We start from the raw sequence: 19,431 nt of genomic DNA, 5'->3' as shown, positions 1-19,431 counted from the left end.
TTCAATTTGTACCAGCATCTGCAGTTATTTTCCTGTAATACTCCAAGTGTGACCTCACCAACATCTTGTACATCTGTAACATAACATCCCAACCTCTGTACTCACAACCCTGACTGATGAAGGCCAATGGACCAAAAGTCTTCTTAATCTATCTACATATGATGCCACTTTCAGAGAACTATGTACTTGTACTCCTAAATCCATCTGCTCCCCAAAACCCCTACCATTCACTGAGAGGTTCCAGCCCTGGTTTGACTTCCCAAAATGCAACACCTCACACTGATCTGCATTAAACTCCATTAGCCACTTTATGCCTTAATCCCGTATTTAAATCATTGTTTTATACAGAAAGGCTAAATTTTAATGGGGTATTTAAAGGTGCAATTGCACTCTTCCAATACACATTGCCATCGCCATACAATTAAAGTCCTCATCAACACCCTCCACAAATTATGTGGCAGTGTGCATGTTAAAATCCCCTCCCAAATTGTCAAAACATGCTGTAGGAGCCATTTAGGTTTATTAGCTGTCTTAGCATATTATATTATTTTGTATCTTGCTGTATTATTTTTGGACACTTGTGGGTTGTCATGAGATGCATACATATATGGGCATATATGGACTGGGAGGAGCCATGATCCGGGAGGGTATGCAGAGACATGATGCGTCAGACACAAAGGACCCATGGCTAGATACAGTTCTTACCAGATCTATGACGGGAGAGATACTAATCTGTTTGTATCGCTACTTCAATAAACGACTAATTAAACTGTAACGTAGTGATCTCTCTATTGTTGGTCTGCGTCAAGAACATTCACTCCACTCCTCCGTGAAGTGGTGACTAGAAAAGAGGATTTCAGTGGAAAAGACCGAAGTTGCCACAACACATGCTGCAGCACATGCTGTTAAATACTCGTTCATATTGCTAATCCTTTTCAAAATGTATCTGTAAATCTACAAATTATTAAATCAATAATAAAATACTTTCTTATTTAAGCTCTTTATGTAAACTATACACCATAGGTGTATGGTGTTAAGTTTGTATTTATATAATAAAATTCACCCTTAAATTCCAATTGTTAAACCTTCCCTTATAAAATACCTTCTCAAATTCTCCCAAATGTTTAATCTCTTTTTATACAATAAATGTGTTCTTAATTACCATTCAGTCGTTCAAGCTTGTTAATGATTTTATTATATAAATCCCTCAGATTGTTAATATATTCTTGAAACTGGTAAACATCCTTTATAAATTGCACTCTTAAATACCCCATTATGATTTAGCCTCTCGATATAAAATAACTTAAATCACTCATTTATAAAACCTCTCTTTACATTGCCGATATACCTTGCAAGATCACCAAATTGTTAACCCTTAAAACTTTTGATGTGATAAAATGCATTCTTAATAATCAGACCACAATAGTTGTTAACAATCTCATAAGTTCTTGGAGCAGAATGAGGCCATTTGGCCCATCAAGTCTACTCAACCATTCAATCATGGCTGATCTATCTTTCCCTCCCAACCTCATTCTCCTGCCTTCTCCCCATAAACTCTGACAACCGTACTAATCAATAATCTCCTCAGCCGTCTGTGGCAATGAATTCCACAGATTCACTGCCCTCTGACTAAAGAAATTCCTCCTCATCTCCTTTGTAAAGGTACCTTCTTTTATTCTGAGGCTATGTCTCTGGTCTTAGTCTCTCCCATTCGTGGGAAAATCCTCATCATTTATTTTTCTGATAACAAAATAACTCTTAAATTTACCTTCCTGCAAAATTGCTAAACATCTTGTTTGTATACGTCCTTAATACTCTTTGAGTTTCTATGACCCTCTTCCCAGCAACTCACAAACACAACGTATTTGTACGGAATGGCTTTGAAATGCCATGCTTGCTGTTCGTTTTGTTCTAGTTATGTTGGCAATGCTGGGTTAAGTTTCATTTATTGTTTGTTTTGTTTTGGGAAGGACCTTGGATTGTACACAATCACAACACCGAAATGGACTTTTCAATCTTCTAAATCCATGTTGCTAGGAATAGCAATGACAGAAACCACTGACCTTCACTGCCATTACTCCATGAAGCTGAAAGCTATTTAGTTGTTTGTACATGTATGGATGAACATGACAATCAAAAGTTACATTCAAACACAACCATACTCAGTCAATAAATCTGTTTCACTATTCAGTGAGATCATGACTGATCAGTTTTTAACCTTGACTCTACATTCATATTTATCTGCAGTAACATTTCACCCTTTTGATTAGCAAGTATGTATTTAACTCTGCCTAAAAAATATTCAAGGGCCCCAGATATGCCTGCCTCTTTGTACGGTTTGTCGAACAATCACTGTTCCAGGCGTACACTGGCCCTATCCCCGCACTCAACCCCTGCTACATTGACGACTGCATCGGTGCTACCTCCTGCACCCATGCAGAACTCACGGACTTCATTAACTTTACTACTAATTTCCATCCTGCACTCAAATTCACTTGGACCATCTCCGACATCTCCCTACCATTTCTTGACCACACAGTCTCCATCACAGTCGACAAACTATCAGCTGACATCTATTATAAACCCTCTGACTCCCATAGGTATCTAGACTACACTTCTTCCCACTCCGCTTCCTGTAAAGACTCTATCCCCTACTCCCAATTCCTCCGTCTATGCTGCATCTGTGCCCAAGATGAACTGTTCCATACCAGGTCATTGGAGATGTCCTCATTCTTTAGGGAACGGGGGTTCCCCTCTTCCATTATAGATGAGACTCTCCTTGATATCCCACAGCTCTGCTCTTGCTCCCCCTCCCCCATTTGTAACAGGGACACAGTCCCCCTTGTCCTCACCTTCCACCCCATCAGCCGTCGCATACAGCACAAATCCTCTGACATTTTTGGCACCTCCAACGGGATCCCACCACTAGCCACATCTTCCCATCTCCACCCCTTTCTGCTTTCCCTCCGCAACTCCCTGGTAAAATTGTACATTCCCACCCAAACCACCCCCTCCACAGGTACTTTCCTCTGCAACCGCAGGACATGCAACACCTGTCCCTATACCCCCCTCAACTCTGTCCAAGGACCCCAACAGTCTTTTCAGATGAGGCAGAGGTTCACTTGCACCTCCTCCAACCTCATCTACTGTAGCCCTCTGTTCTAGGTGTGGACTCTTGTATATCGGCGAGACCAAGAGCAAGCTCGGCGATTGTTTCACTGAACACCTCCGCTCAGTCCACTTAAACCTACCTGATTTCCCGGTTGCTAAACACTTTAACTCCCCCACCCATTCCCACACTGACCTTTCTGTCCTGGGCGTCCTCCATTGTCAGAGTGAGGTCCAACGCAAATTAGAGGAACAGAACCTCATATTTCGCTTGGGCAGCTTACACCCCAGCGGTATGAACATTGACCTCTAAATTCAAGTAACCCTTGCTTTCCCTCTCTCTCCATCCCCTCCTCCTTCCCAGTTCTCCAACCAGTCTTACTGTCGCCAACTACATTTTATCTCTGTTTGCTTTGTTGTTCCCTTCTCCCAACTAATAATGATCTATTCTACATTTTCCTTGATCTCTATTCCTTTTGTCCTGTTTTCATACGTTACACTTCCTGAAACACTTCCTTATCTATGTACCTCCCACTCCCCTGACATGTCTGAAGAAGGGTTTCGACCCAAAACATCACCCATTCCTTCTCTCCAGAGATGCTGCCTGTCCCGCTGAGGTACTCCAGCATTTTGTGTCTAAAAAATATTCAAAGCTTGCTTCCACCACCCATTGAAGAAGTCATAGTCATATGGCATGGAAACTGTAAGTGGCAGAAGGGATCCATCACCAACTTCCATTTGTCCACCTGATCAGCCACCTCCTGTCCCTTCTGTGGAAGAGCCTATGGCACCCACATACTTTTCATTAACCATCACAGAGCTTTTACAACCAGTAGAAATAAGCCACTCTCAGAGCCGAAGGAAAGAAGAACATAGAAGAAGGGAAAAAAATGTTACAATTGTGCATATACACTGATGAGCCAAAACATTATGACCACCTGCCTAATATGCAGTTGGTCCTCTGTGTGCCGCCAAAACAAAGCTGACCCGCCGTGGCATGGACTCTACAAGACCCCTGAAGGTGTCCTGTGGTATCTGTAAGTTGTGAGGTGGAGCAACCGTGGATCGGACTTGTCGATCCAGCACACCCCACAGATGCTCAATCGGATTGAGATCTTGAGAATTTGGAGGCCAGGGCAACACCGTGAACACTTCATCATGTTCCTCAAACCATTCCCGAACAATGTGTGCAGTGTGACAGGGCGCATTATCCTGCTGAAAGAGGCCACTGCCATCAGGGAATACCATTGCCATGAAGGGGAGTACCTGGTTTGCAACGATGTTTAGGTAGGTGACATGTGTTAAATTGACGTCCACATGAATGGCCGGACCCAGGGTTTCCCAGCAGAATATTACCCAGAGCATCACACTCCCTCCACTGGCTTGTTGGCTTCCCACAGTGCATCCTGGTGCCATTACTTCCCCAGGTAAACGGCGCACACGTACATGGCCATCCACATGATCCAAAAGTAAACGGGACTCATCGGACCAGGCGACTCTCTTCCACTGCTCCAATGTCCAGTTTCGACGCTCGCGTGCCCAATGTAGGCGCTTTCGATGGTGGACAGGGGTCATCATGGACACTCTGACCGGTCTGCGGCTACACAGCCCCATACGCAACAGGGTGTGAGGCACTGTGTATTGTGGCACATTCCTCCCATGGCCACCATTAACATTTTCTGTGACTTGTGCCACAATAGACCTTCTGTCGGTTCGGACCAGATGGGATAGCCTTTGTTGCCCTCACGCATCGATGAGCCTTGGGCGCCCAACACCCTGTCGCCAGTTTGTGATTTGTCCCTCCTCGGACCACTGTTGCGTAGGTACTCACCACTGCTGACCGGGAGCACCCCACAAGTCTTGCCGTTTCAGAGTGCTCTGACCCAGTCGTCTGGCCATAGCAATTTGGCCCTTGTCAAAGTCACTCAGGTCTTTACTCCTGCCCATCTCTCCTGCATCCAACACATCAACTTCAAGAACTGATTGTTCACTTGCTGCCTAATATATCCCACCCCTTGACAGGTGCCATTGTAACAAGATAATCAATGTTGTTCACGTCACCTGTCAGTGGTCATAATGTTTTGGGTCATCGGTGTATATATATATATATATGATTTAAGGTCAGCACGGCGGTGCAGCTAGCAGAGCTGCTGCTTTACAGCGCCAGAGACCCAGGTTCAATCCTGTCAACGGGAGCTGTCTGTACAGAGTTTGTCTGTTATCCCTGTGACCTCGTGGGTTTTCTCCAGGTGCTCTGGCTTCCTCCCACATTCCAAAGACCTGCAGGTTTGTAGGTTAATTGGCCTCTGTAAATTGTCCCTCGAGTGTAAGATTGAACTTGTGTACGGGGTGATCGCTAGTCGGCGCGGACTGGGTAGGATGAAGGACCTCTAAACTAAACTAAACTAAAGTAACGTGCATTGGTGTACCTTGCCACTAGTCCTTACTAAAGTTCAGTTGTTCTAAAGCTGCCAGTGTCATCTAACATATTATTGTGTTTTCAGCTTATCAGCAAAGTCCAATGTCCAGCTCGGAATACATGACAACATTACAACTTGATCAGCTGCTTGAAGCGTCTGAGCTTTCGGACGGGGACTTGAACCGGGAACATTCGGAATGTGCACTGAGTTCCACTGTACGATCAAAAAGGAAGTGAGTAAATAGTAATAAAAGCAAACTGCAGTTGCTGGTTTATACCAATGAGCAGCATCTCTAAAGAAAATGGACAGGTGACATTTCGGAACGGGCCCCTTCTTCAGACTGATTTTGGGTGGAGAGTGGGGGAGGAAAACTATGTATCCCTTTTGGGCTCACACCTATCTCTAGTCAACAATTGGTCTACCAGGGAACCCCCTTGCCTGAGGTCATCAGTTGCTGGCCCTGATTTGTTCTGTTTCTTTTGCTTCCAGTTTTTTCCCCACTCTCCTCTACTACAACCGGTCTGAAGAAGGGTCCCAACTCGAAACTCACCTATCCATGTTCTCCAGAGATGCTGCCTGGTCCACTGAGTGACCCCAGCATTTTGTGTCTATCTTAAGTGAGTAAATAGCCCTTGTTAGTTATAGTCATACAACGTGGAAACAGGCCCTTCAGCCCAACTTGTCCACACCGACCATCATGTCCCTTCTACATGAGTCTCACCTGCTTGTGTTTGGCCCATATCCCTCTAAACCCATCCTATCCATGCACCTGTCTAAATGTTTCTTAAACATTGTGATAGTACCTGCCTCAACTACTTCCACTGGCAGCTCGTTCCATACACCCACCATACTATGTGTGAAAACGTTATCCCACAGATTCCTATTAAATCTTTCCCCCTTCACCTTAAACCTACTCCTCCTGACAGAAAATAAGAAGAGCAATTCTCGTGAGGGAACATGGAACATCGAACATGTCTCTGTAGTACCCAATTGACTACATTAATAAGCAACAGTCGGGTATTAGAGACAAGAAGTCATGAATGAGGAGCAATTGTAGTCCACTTGCTCCTTCCATCCCGCTTCACCATTTAATAAGATTGTGGCTTATTAAGTTATACACACACGCCACAGTCTCATGTACTCACAGTCACCTTTCACTCCCATGCTTACCAAGAACCCATCCATGTCTGCCTTAAGAAACAATCAAAGAGTCTGCATCCAAAGCCCTTTGAGAAAGCAAGGATCAAGGACTCTAAAAGAAAATGTTTTCGAAGGACGCTCATTATTTTAAAACAGTGGGGTATTAGCTTCTGTGGGTTTACCCACAAGAGGAAACATCTTCTCCACATCCGCCCTATCAAAATTACTCAGGATTTTAGGTCTTGGTCAAATGTTCTCTCAATCTTCTAAACTCCTGCAGATACAAGCTTAAAAAAAGACACAACGTGCTGGAGTAACTTAGTGGGTCTGGCAACATCTCTGGAGAACACAGAAGGGGATTCCCGATCCGAAACGTCGCCTACCCATATTCTCCAGAGATACTGCCTGGCCCGCCGAGTTACTCCAGCAACTTTGTGTCTATCTTATGTGAGTAAATAGCCCTGGCTAGACCTCCCAACAGAAAATAAGAAGAGCAATTATCGTGAGGGAATATTTCTCTGTCGTAGCAAACTACAAGCTTAACTTGCCCAAGTCCTCCGCTTAAGACATTTGCCTGATCCAGGTACATTCCCATGTTTTGTGGGTTTTAACTATTATTTCATAAAATAATGATTGGGAATGAGTTTTCGAGCACCACATTTTAAATCACAAACAGATGCAGAGTTTTTGCAAGAGTGTGATGAGTTATAACCTTCTTTTCTATCGCCCAAATTTTATTTTCATTGTGTCGAGGTCTATTTTGACTATCTTATGCATGAACCGGGTCTAAACGGTCTATAAGCTGCATGCATTGAGTAAACAAAGAACTGCTGATGTTGGTTAATACACAAAAGGACACAAAGTGCTGGAGTAACTCAGCAGGTCAGACGGCATCTCTGGAGAACATGGACACGTGCTGACCTGCTGAGTTACTCCAGCACTTTGTTTCCTTTTGTATATGCATTGAAGATATTTATTAAATCGAGTCCAGCAAGTTTTAGAATGTCATTGAGCGCGCTCCGTTGCAAACTAATAAAACGAGGATCATTTGCCTGATTCTGTGAACAAGAATTCACAGTTGCGCAGCAGTATGTGCAGAGTTTGTATGTTCTCCCTGTGACCTATGTGGGTTTCCTCCCACACTCCAAAGACGTACAGGTTTGTAGGCTAATTGGCTTCGGTAAAATTGTAAATATTCCATAGTGTATGTCGGATCGTGTTAGTGTGCGGGTATCGCTGGTCAGCGCGGACTTGGTGGTCTGAAGGGCCTGTTTCCTTGAGAATCTATAAACTAAACTAAACTAATTCATCTTGTTTCACTAAAGCCTTTCAGTTTGAATCAAAAAACAAATGCCGTAGGTTTCATGTTATAGGAACCCTAGCGGCAACATTTTCACACAGAGGGCAGTGGATTTACGGAATGAGCACTCTGGTAAACCTCTTTAGCACCCTCTCTGAAGCCTCCACATCTTTCCTGTAATTGGGGTGACCAGAACTGCATGCAATACTCCAAATGTGGCCTAACTAAAGACCTATCAAGCTACATCATGACTTCCTGACTCATATGCTCAATGCCCCGACCAATGAAGGCAAGCACACCACATGCATTATTTACCACTATCTGCTTGTTTTGCCGCACTTGAGGGAAAGATAGATCAATTGTTGATAAGCAATGGAGTGAAAGGTAACCATTGATGGACAGGAATGCGGAATTATAATCTATCAGCGATAATCATTGAATGATGGAACAAGTTTGAGGGGGTCATATGTCCTACACCTGCTCTTAATTTGTTTGCTTGCATGTACATAATAATTGGCTATAAAATTATTTTTGTTAAGATGATGAAAGAAGTTATAGGAAATATCAAATTTTCATTATTTTATAATGTTCCTAAACATGTCCAGTATAAACACGGCTGCATTGTTTGATCTCGTAATGGGATCAGTTTAAAGGGAACTTTATCCTGTCTGAGTGCAGTGTGAGTGTAACAGGATCTGCTTTGGATTCCAGACTGGAGATGACATCCTTCCTGCATCTCTTCCTGGCGGAGTAGCGTCTGCTCTCCAGTATCTTTTGGTTTCCTTAAATAGGAGCTTTTATTACAAATTCACAGTTTACAAAGTATTAGATTAATCAAAACTGCTACATGTGCAGTTTGGAAACATTGACCATCAGATTACAACATTGAGATTACAATACCCACGAGGCATTCTTGCTTCCGCGATGACCAGTGTTCACGGAAGACTTTCAAAGTCCCAGTGGACACCACGTGTTCCCTCTCCAGGGACACACGGGCATGGACGTAGGCCCAGAGGAAGGGCAGGCAGTCAACCCAGGCAGAACCCTCGATGGCTGCTGCCTGGACCCATGAATGGCCACCTTGGCCAAGCTCAGGAGCAAATCGACAGGGAGTTCCCCTCACCTACCCACCTCCCTCCGTCCCAGGTGACCAAAGATCAGGAGTGTGAGACTGAAATGCAGCTAAAACTTAAGGAGCAGCCCCTTTCTGTACTTGCTCTCCAGTAGCAGCAGACACAACCCTTCTCCACACTCTCTGACCAATCTTAGCACCTTCCTTTCTCCAATCTTTCAATAAAATGAATATTGGGTCCAGACTGACTTGCTTTTGGTTGTCAGGAAGTTGAATGAATTGCATTTCACCAAACACACCAGTAAGTAACTTGGAAACACAAGGAACTGCAAATGCTTGTTTGAAAAAAAAGCTGGAGTAACTCATTGGCTTTTTTAAAAGTGACATCCCCCTTTCTCCCCCTCTCTTTCCTGTGTCCCTCTCTTGTGTGCACCCATTTCTCCCACTAGCCACCCCCTCCCTTTTTCCTTACTACCCCATCTCCTTCCACCTGTATCCCTCCCTCTGGCTTTACATTTCACTCCTCTTCTTTCCTTATCTGACACCCTTTTGTCTCATTTTCATCTCTAGCCTCTGCTAATCAAACCCTCCCCTCTCATCTGTATCCACATATCACTTCACAGGCTTTGTTCTGCCCCTACCTCTTTTCCTTTTCCTCTCATATCCCAAACTAAATTATACACATGGCAGTTCAACTTCAATCAACTTCCTTAGTCCCAAAGATACCCACAACCTATCCAATCTTTCCTCATGGCTAAATGTGTCCATCCTGCATTCCCCTCAGTACCCTCTCTCCTGCAACCACACTCTCTTGTGACCAGGATTGTAGGCAGTGCTACAGCGGTGGCCCGACAATCATCGAATACCATTTCAGTTTAACCTCCCACCTTGTGTGTCTCAGTCATTCAAGAAAACTCTCTTATCTCCCTTCTGAACCACTTACCCATACAGATCTTCCAGGAGATCTTCCAGGAGTGGACAAATGTGTAGGAAGGAACTGCAGATGCCGGTTTAAATCAAAGGTAGACACAAAATGCTGGAGTAACTCGGCGGGATAGGCAGTATCTCTGGAGAGGAATGGGTGACGCTTTGGGTTGAGACCTCGAAACATCACCCATTCCTTCTCTCCAGAGATGCTGCCTGTCCCGCTGAGTTACTCCAGCATTTTGTGTCTACCATATCTTCCAGGATCTGTGACACTTCAAGGTCCCTTTGATTCTCTACACCTTCCACTTATTTATATTGTGCTTTGGTGCTTTTTCATCCTTGACACTTCAATCAATTGAAACACATGTATTACTGCATCTCTGGAGGGTGGATAAAGACATCAACTCAACTACTGAGAGGCGCAATGGCACAGCGAGTAAAGCTGCTGCTGCACAGTGTCAGGGATCCGGGTTCAATCACGGCATTGGGCACTGGCTGTCGCGTTGCCCTGTGGCTTTCCTCCAGGTGCTCCGGTTTCCTCCCACATCCCAAAGAAGGGTGGGTTTGTAGGTTAATTGGCCCTCTGCAAATGCCTCTAGTGTGTAGGCATTGGATGATAAACTGGTATAACACAGAACTAGTGTGAACAGGTGATCAGTGGTCGGCTTGGATTTGGTGGGCTGAAGGGGCCAGTTTCCATGCTATATCTCAAGAGAAAACTAAACAAAACTCGCTTCCTTTCTGAGCAAGGTCTAAAGAAAGGTCCCAACCCAATTCGTCACTTATCCGTGTTTTCCAGAGATGCTACCTGATCTGCTGAATTACTCCAGCACTTTGTGTCCTTTTGTGTATAAACCAGCATCTGCAGTTCTTTGTTTCGAGCTTCCTCTCTGGACTCTGTGGTCCATCTAGCATTTAACTTGCATTAACTTGCTCTGCTCTGCATTGCATTACTTGCACTGCTCTAACCTGTATTTTAAGGCACAAAAAAACCCAAATGAGTCCATTGGGCCCATGCCAGTTTCCACCAGAGCAGTTCCATCAGTCCCATTCTCCCCCATGTTGGTCCTGCAACATATTTTCTCTTACATGCCTATCCACTCCCCTCTTTGTCTCCTTTTTGACATTCACTGACACAAAGGGGTAATTTACAACGATCAACAAACCCAAGCTAGACACAAAATGCTGGAGTAAGTCAGCAGCTCAGGCAGTATCTCTGGAGAAAAGGAATAGGTGACATTTCGGCCGACACTTGTCTGCTGAATGGTCTCGACCTGAAATGTCACCTATTCCTTTTCTCCAGAGATGATGCCTGACCTGATGAGTTACTCCAGCACTTTGTGTTTATCTCCGGTGTAAACCAGCATCTGCAGTTCCTCCTTACATATTTGATCAACAAACCCAATTGGAAACAAAATTGTTCGGCAGCAATTTCGTTCATCAGTCAAGGTCACCAAACTTTGGGCTACTCTAAGGGACACTGGAATTTGGTCCCAGTTCCCAAGATAATACATCTATCCAAAGCCATTTCTCGTGCCACCCAGGAATAGTTCCCATGATCAGCAGCATGCTCCGTGTATGCCTGGGTGCTTGGGACTCATCCAGAGGCTGCAGCCAAAGGAACGGATGGGTGGGTGGTCTTGTTGGGATATGGAAATAGTTTGTACTTTCACATGGTCACTGGGGCAGCCTTCGTGACAGAAATGGAATGATTGCTGCAGGATCTACACTCGACCACTGGATGGTGCTACAGTAATTCTATACAAAAATAAAATTGACAGAGGAAACGAGGAATTGCAGTTAGGCAGATAGACACGAAATGCTGGAGTAACTCAGCAGGTCAAGCAGCATCTTTGGAGGAAAAGAACAGGTGACTTTTCGGGTTAAGTCTCTTGTCTGAAGTAGGACCTCGACCCAAAATGCCACCTATTTGTTTTCTCCTTAGATGCTGCCTGACCCGCTGAGTCTATCTTCCTTTTGTGTCTATCTTCGGTGTAAACGAGCATCTGCAGTTCCTTCCTACACAAGGAACTGCAGATGCTGCTTAATACACAAAAGAACATAAAGTGGTGAACAAAGAGGGACCATCGGGACTCTAATGAGTGGAGGAACTCAGCATGTTAAGCTGCATGGAATGTACAACCCAACGGTATGATCATTGAATTTTTAGGTAATCTCTAATCAATCCCCTCCCCCCACCCCTTTCTCCCATCCATCTCCCCCCCCCCCTCCCCTCCACCATGCCCCATCTGGACTCCCACCTTTTTTTCCCCTCCCCCCCTCCTGCTACTATCCTCCCTCTTTAATCTATCTCACACCTTCTGCTTTTATCTCTGACATTTGTTCCAACCATCTGCCTATCAAAAGTCCCCCTCGCCAATATCCGCCTATTACCTGCCACTCTTTGTCCTGCCTCACCCCTCTTCCATCTTCCTTCTGCCCCCTCCCACAACAATCAGTCTAAAAAAGGGTCCACACCCAAAACATCCCCTATCCATATTCTCCAGAGATGCTGCCTGACCCGCTGTTTCTCCAGCACTTTCTATCCATTTCCTTGGCAGTTAGTTCCATATACATCCTCTGTGTAAAAGTTACCCCTCAGGTTTCTATTACATTTTTCTCCTCTTTCCATAAACATTTGCCCTCTAGGTCTTAATTTCCCAATCCTGAGAATACGACTGTGTGCATTCAGCCTGTCTATGCCCCTCGACATTTTATAAGATCACCCCTCGCTCTCTTACGCTCCAAGGAATTAAGTCCCAGCCTGCCCAATGCCAGTTGCTCTTAATATAGCACCTTCGAGGTAACACTGGCATCATCGTCCAAAATAATTAATGCAGAGCCACATAACGAGATATTAGGACTTTGTCAAAAAGACTGGAAAATTTATAAAAGGGTTTGAGTTCTCACTACTGTGCTAAATTTATGCCTGGAGCTAAATATATTTATTGCCATTACACTCCTGACCATGGCACTTGTATCATCTACAAGGCACGTCAAGAGTGTTATGGACTACTCTCCACTCACCAAGATAAGTACAGCTCCAAACACTCAAAAGAAAATGGAGACACAAGGAACTGCTGATGCTGGTTTACAACAAAAAAAAGACACAAAGTGCTGGAGCCACTCAGTGGGTCAGGCAGCATCTCTGGAGAACATTGATTCAATTCAATGATACGTTATCACATCACATGTACCTCGTTACAGTTTTTGCACACAATACACAAAATACGCAAAGAGTTGCCACGTATCTGGCGGTGACAAAGTTACAAAAGTACTCATTAGAGTCCCGATGGTCCCTCTTTGTTCACGAAACTCATCCATGATTATGCTGCTGGCCTTACTGAGGCAGTGTAAAATATAGATGGAGTCATTGGAAAGGAGGTTGGTTTGTGTGATGGTCTGGGCTACATCCACAACTCTGCAATATCTTGCATATATTTCTTGATTTGGGATGAGTTCAGAAGGGCATCTTAGTCAGCTTGGAAGAGTGCGAACGAAGGACCCATTTCCATGCTGTATGACTCTATGACTCTTAACAGTTCAAGCACAGCACTGGATCAGACTATTCGGCCCTCAATTTCTGTGCCGATCATGATGTCAATCAAGTTAAACTAATCTCTTCTCAAGATGAATTAGGAATGGGCAATTAATGGTGGCTTTGCAATGTAGCCCAACACCTGAAAAAGATTTGTTTTTAATGTGCTGAAACCTGCCAATACCATGGTGGAGTGAGAATTAAAGGATCACAAAATGGTTTTTTTTAAAGTACAAGCCTGTGGTATTCTGGTACAGTCAACCAACATTACAAATCTCCTTACAATAAATTTAACAAAATTAACTCCGATGTCCTCTGCCTTCTTTTCGTTTTTGCACACACTCAGGAACACTTCTTGCAGACCTCAATAAGACAAAGGAGCATAATTAGGCCATTCAGCCCATCGAGTCTGCTCCAGGGTGTTTGCTCTGGTTACCGGCAACAGCTGCAGAATTCCATCCTGGAGTGGGCTTTCAACACCCTGTGTTCCCATCTGGGCTTAAAATACAGACTCTGTACAAGGCAAAAATGTACAGGGCAAAACTGAGGAAAAATTGTTCAAAATAGAGGCAAGAATGTTTTTTGGCCATGTGTCCTGAAACGAAACAATGAAATTCTTAAGATAGAAACAAAATGCTGGAGTAACTCATTGGGTCAGGCAGCATTTCTGGAGAAAAGGAATAGGTGACGTTAAAGGTCAGAACTCTTCTTACTTGCAGCAGCACAACAGATAGGTTAACATTGCCCTCTGTAAAATGCGTAATAAACAAAAGAAAAGTTCAGTATGTATAAAAGAACAAGCAGATAAATAAATAGACAATAATAGTGCAAAGTCAAAAATAATGGTCCCAAGACTCTGTAGTTCAGAGCTTATTTAGAGGTTGTGGTGTTTAATAGCCTGATGGTTGTAGGGAAGTGGTTGTTCCTGAACCTGGACGACATTTTTCAGGCTCCTATACCTTCTTCCAATGGTGGGAATGAAATGTGTGCGTAATCAGGGTGGTGTGGGTCTCTGATGATGCTTAGACTATCACATAGGCTCAGTATCAAAATTCAAAATGATAAAAAAATCTAAATGTTTCTGTGCTGTGCAGTTCAACGTTCTGGATCTGGACTCTCCTTTCGAGCAAACAACCTCTTGGATTCTGCCCAGTTAATCTTTTTCAGAGTCTCGTGGGTCTCTTCGTGTTCTTCAGAATTCCTGTAGAGTAGAGGTTAATCTTTCTCAATCTCTCCTGATAATATCTTTCCTTCGTTTGGGCCCCATATCTGAGGAAGGATGTGCTGGCTTTGGAGAGGGTCCAGAGGAGATTTACGAGAAGGATCCCGGGAATGATTGGGTTAACATATGATGAGCGTTGGGACAGCATTGGGACTGAACTCGTTGGAGTTTAGAAGGATGAGGGGGACCTCATTGAAACTTACCGAATAGTGAAATGCTTGGATAGAATGGATGTGGAGAGGATGTTTCCACTAGTGGGAGAGTCTAGGACAGAGGTCATAACTTCAGAATAAAAGGACGTACCTTTAGAATGGAGATGATGAGGAATTTCTTTAATCAGAGGGCGGTGAATCTGTGGATTTAATTGCCACAGATGGCAGTGGAGGCCAATGGATATTTTTAAGGTGGAGATTGACAGATTCTTGATTAGCATGGGTGTTAGAGGTTATGAGGAAAAGGCAGGAGAATGGGGTTGAGAAGGAAAGATAGATCAACCATGATTGAATGGCAGAGTAGACTTGATGGGCCGAATGACTTAATTCTGCTCTTATGACTTATGAACTTATGAACTATTCCAGAAACCAATCTAGTGTGTCTACACTGCACTGTTTCCAAGGTCAGTAAATCCTTCCTTATCTGCAGAGACCACATATGCACACAGTACCCCAGCTGCAATCACACCAAAACTTTGCTTATTGCCATGAAACGTTCCTACTTTTCCACATTGCAATTCAGCTGGAAATAGCCCACTCTGGCTCCAATATCTCCAAGTCTCGATGCTAAGATGGAAAAGTGCCTCTTAAACAGGAAGGAGACTGGATAGGGGAATGTGGATCTGAGTCCACACTGCGTACTCCAATACAAATATCCCATTTTCCTGCAGTAAGTTGAAGGAATGGGACCCAGCAGCCCCGTGCTTAAATCTTTGCAGTTGAGTCCTTTGACCTGACCTCCACATAGCTTCTTTAAGGATCCTTTTTTTTTGGTCCTGGTCTCTATTTTTTTTTCACCACATGTTTTCTGCAGACTTTGGCTAATTTGTTTTAAGAGTTTCCTAGGCTCAAGATAAGTTGGTGTTGTAAACTGGGCACCAGCCATGAGTGCTATCAGTGACTGGAAGCGAGCCAAGAGAGCGTAGTGCAGGTGCCTACTCCTTGGAGACCATCCCGGGGCAGACCTTCGGAAATGAGCAATTCATTTCCCCCCAGCCTGGTCTCGAGAGAACCTTATGTTGATGCCCTAACGGTGAAAGGTACTCATTTCAATGTGAAACCACCTGCCCTATGTCCCTTAACCTCCCTGAGTAAATGTTTTGATAATAATAAGTTATAATAGTAATGTTTAACATATGTTTCTGAAAAAAAAGCCCAGACGTTTCCCTCCAAAGACACCCTTTAACTACTGTTAAAACCACTGTTTTAGCTAACAGAAGGGAGAGGGAATGTGTACTGGCTGGTGACTTTTATAGGCTTCTGGGATCCTGTACTGTAAAATGCATCACATTTGCCATGTAGTTTGGGAGAAGACCAGAGTAGAAATCCACACTCATCTTGTATAGAGGTTTAGTTTAGTTTAATTTAATTTAGAGACACAGCGTTGAAGCAAGCCCTTCAGCCCACCGGTTTCATGCTGACCGATGATCACCTGTACACTAGTTCTATTGTACACACCAGGGACAATTTACAGAACCTAATTAGCCTATAAACCGGCACGTTTTTGGGATGGGTGAGCACCTGGAGAAAATCCACACAGTCACAGGGATAACATACAATCTCTGCACAGACAGCACCCAGAGTCAGGATCGAACCCGGGTCTCTGGCACTGTAGCAAAACTGCACCATTGTATTATGTACGTCTATGTCTGGAATAGACAGATTGTTGTACCATGGAACCAGCAAGGAAGTGGAGCTCAGACCAAGGTCAAAGCAGATTTGATCAAATGCAGAACAAGCTTGAGGGGCCGAGTGGTCTACTCCCAGCCATATTTATTTTATCTTATGTTTTTAACTTCAAAACATTCAATTGGAACCATAGTGCTAGGATTTCTGAGCAAAACACAAAGTGGTGGTGTTACTCAGTGGGTCAGGCAACATCTGTGGAGGAAATGGACCCATGACATTTCACATTGGACATCCCTCTTACTCCCTTCTCAGGATATTTTTTATTCTTCTTCCACCTTCACATGTTTATTATCTTAAATAGATCATTCCTTGTACCACTGTCAGCAGGTCCCACATATTTAGCACTCCTTATGTGGAGAGTGAGTGCCAGCATGCTGGTTAAGTTACTAAACTAAGTGATCTATAACCGTTAGTTCAAACCCTGCCTTTGGCAGCTGGGCAATTTAAATTAGACCTGGAATTTTGAAACGCTCAGCGTGAAACTTCTGGATTGAGTGAAATAGGTTTGTTCAATATCCTGCAATTGCATAAGTAATACAGGAGATCCCCTAGAGTTCCCTTTAGATTTATTGGTGATTTCCTTACATTTATCATTCCAGTTTCTGGGACCCCTGCAGTTGGAAACATCTTTATATCCATCCCATCAGATCTTTCGTAATGTTAAAGACCTCCATGAGTCACCATGTAGCCTTAACGTTTCGAGGGAAACGCGCCCCAACTTTTTAATTCTTTTATAATATTTTCTGCTACACAGTTCCAATATGAGAGGGATTGCTAGATTTGACAGTCTGAATGTAAAAACAAAGTTCTACAGATGCTGGCTTACACCAAAGATAGACACAAAGTGCTGGAGTAACTCAGCAGGTCAGGCAGCATTCTCTGGAGAAAGAGGATGGGTGACGTTTCGGGTCGGATTAAACGTCCCGACCCAAAACATCACAAATCCTTTTTATCCAAAGATGCTACCTGACCCGCTGAGTTACTCCAGCACCACGTGTTTGCCCATGGACAGTCTGAACCTTTTTTCCATGGTCGAAATGTCAAGGAATGGAAGGCACAGGTTTAACGTTGAGGGGCAAAGTTAAAAGGAAATGTATGGGGCAAGTTTTTTGACACAGAGAGCGGTGGGGGCCTGGAACTGCTGCCGGGGGGGGGGAGACAGTATGACAGTGGCATTTAAGAGGCTTTTAGATAGGCAACTGGATATGCAGGGAATGGAGATATATGGATCACATGCAGGCAGAGGAAATTCGTTCAGCTTGGCATCATGTTCGCTTGACCTGTCCCTGTCCTGCTCTACATTCTATGATAACATTCTTCTGTAAATCCATTTATGGATTCAACCTGGTCCATTATGGGCACAGCCCTCCTCTCCATCAAAAGCATCTACATGAGGCATTGCCTCAACAAGGTAGCATCTATCATCAAGGATCTCCACCATCTGGGCCACGCCTTCTCCTCACTGCTACCATTGGACAGGAGTTACAGAAAACTGAAGTCCCACACAACCAGGTTCAGGAACAGCTACTTTCCTACAGCTATCACATTCTTGAAATGACTTGTACAAGTCTAATCCTTGGTTTAGTTTCGAGGTACAGCCTGGAAACACATCGTTTGGCTCACCAAGCCAACCATTGATCACCCGTACACTCGTTCTGTTATTCCACTTTCGCATCCACTCCCTACACACTAGGGGCAATTTACAAAGGGCCAATTAACCTACAAACCCGCATGACTTTTGGATATGGGATGAAACTGGAGCATCCGGAGGAAACACATGTGGGTCACAGGAAGAATGTGCAAACTCCACACAGACAGCACCCAAGGTCAGGATTGAACCCGGTTCCATTGTGCTGTGAGGCAGCAGCTCTACCAGCTGCACTACTGTGCCGCCCTGATCATGTTTCAGGTTGGGATCTTTCTTCAAGTCTGAAGAAGAGTTTCGATCCCAAACATCAACTGTCCATTTCCTTACAGATGCTGCCTGACCGAATGGCCTAATTCTACTGCTATGTTTTATGGCCTCAAGGCCCCGGCTTAATATAACTTATAGCAGCAGAATTAGGCCATTCAGCCCATCAAGTCTACTCCGCCATTCAAACACAGCTAATCTATCTTTCCTTCTCAACCCAATTCTCCTACTTTCTCCCGATAACTCCTGACACCCTTACTAATCAAGAATCTGTCAATCTCCACCTTAAAAATATCCACTGACGGCCTCCGCATCTGTGGCAATGAATTCCATAGATTCACCACCCTCAGACTACAGAAATTCCTTCTCATCTCTTTTGTAATGGTAAGTCCTTTTATTCTGAGGCTGTGCCCTCTGGTCCAAGACTCTACCACTAGTGGAAACATCCTCTCCACATTCACTCTATCCAGGCCTTTCTCATTGCAAAGACAGCACTGCATTTGGGACATAAACTTGCATTCTTGTGCTCAACTCTCTGGAGTGGGTCTTGAACTCATAACTCTTTCTGACTCAGAGGTGAGAGTGTTACATACTGAGTCACGGCTCACACTGATCCTCCTGGGTCCCCAGCACAGAAGGCATGCTGTCTCCTGTGATCTGTTTACAAAGCCCCTATGCCCTGGTTAGCTTGGCCTTCGAGCATATGATTCTATTTACAGACACAGGGCCACAGGGAAAGGGAAGAAAAATGTCCACTCTGCAGCTGCACTGGGCAGCTAGCGGGGATGGTGGGAAAAGCGGTCATCAGGAAGGAACAAAGATTAACCCAGCAGCATTAACCCTTTAAACTGTTCAGAATCTCCCTGACAATCATCTGCCAAGCTTTGTCCC

General features: G+C 44.2%; 1 protein-coding gene across 3 annotated transcripts in view; it reads left to right on the top strand.

Moving 5' to 3' along the window:
* Positions 1-19,431, top strand: part of LOC144604424 (uncharacterized) — a 267,429-nt gene that overhangs the window by 1,062 nt on the left and 246,936 nt on the right. For all 3 annotated transcript variants that reach the window (XR_013548720.1, XR_013548721.1, XR_013548722.1), the window contains exon 2: positions 5,613-5,760. The gene's annotated coding sequence lies outside the window, so the exon portion shown is untranslated. The remainder of the gene's footprint in view (positions 1-5,612; positions 5,761-19,431) is intronic.

This window comes from Rhinoraja longicauda, chromosome 22 (assembly GCF_053455715.1).
Source record: "Rhinoraja longicauda isolate Sanriku21f chromosome 22, sRhiLon1.1, whole genome shotgun sequence".
Classification (NCBI taxonomy): Eukaryota; Metazoa; Chordata; class Chondrichthyes; order Rajiformes; family Arhynchobatidae; genus Rhinoraja; species Rhinoraja longicauda.
The sequence above is the reverse complement of the archived record's forward strand: the minus strand, read 5'-3'. Positions and strand labels throughout refer to the sequence as shown.